We start from the raw sequence: 746 nt of genomic DNA on the forward strand, positions 1-746 counted from the left end.
CCTCTAACTCTAACACCGTCCTCTATATCTAACACCGTCCTCTATATCTAACACCGTCCTCTATATCTAACACCGTCCTCTACATCTAACACCGTCCTCTTGTATCTAACACCGTCCTCTATATCTAACACTGTCCTCTATATCTAACACCGTCCTCTAACTCTAACACCGTCCTCTAACTCTAACACCGTCCCCTATATCTAACACCGTCCTCTATATCTAACACCGTCCTCTATATCTAACACCGTCCTCTATATCTAACATCCTTCTCTATCTAACACCGTCCTCTATATCTAACACCGTCCTCTATATCTAACACCGTCCTCTAACTCTAACACCGTCCCCTATATCTAACACCGTCCTCTATATCTAACACCGTCCTCTATATCTAACACCGTCCTCTATATCTAACACCGTCCTCTAACTCTAACACCGTCCTCTATATCTAACACCGTCCTCCATATCTAACACCGTCCTCTATATCTAACACCGTCCTCTATATCTAACACCGTCCTCTATATCTAACACCCTCCTCTAACTCTAACACCGTCCTTTAACTCTAACACCATCCTCTATATCTAACACCGTCCTCTCTATCTAACACCGTCCTCTATATCTAACACCGTCCTCTATATCTAACACCGTCCTCTATATCTAACACCGTCCTCTATATCTAACACCGTCCTCTTATACCTAACACCGTCCTCTATATCTAACACCGTCCTCTATATCTAACACCGTCCTCT

This window comes from Coregonus lavaretus, assembly GCF_964263955.1.
Source record: "Coregonus lavaretus genome assembly, contig: HAP1_SCAFFOLD_1907, whole genome shotgun sequence".
Classification (NCBI taxonomy): Eukaryota; Metazoa; Chordata; class Actinopteri; order Salmoniformes; family Salmonidae; genus Coregonus; species Coregonus lavaretus.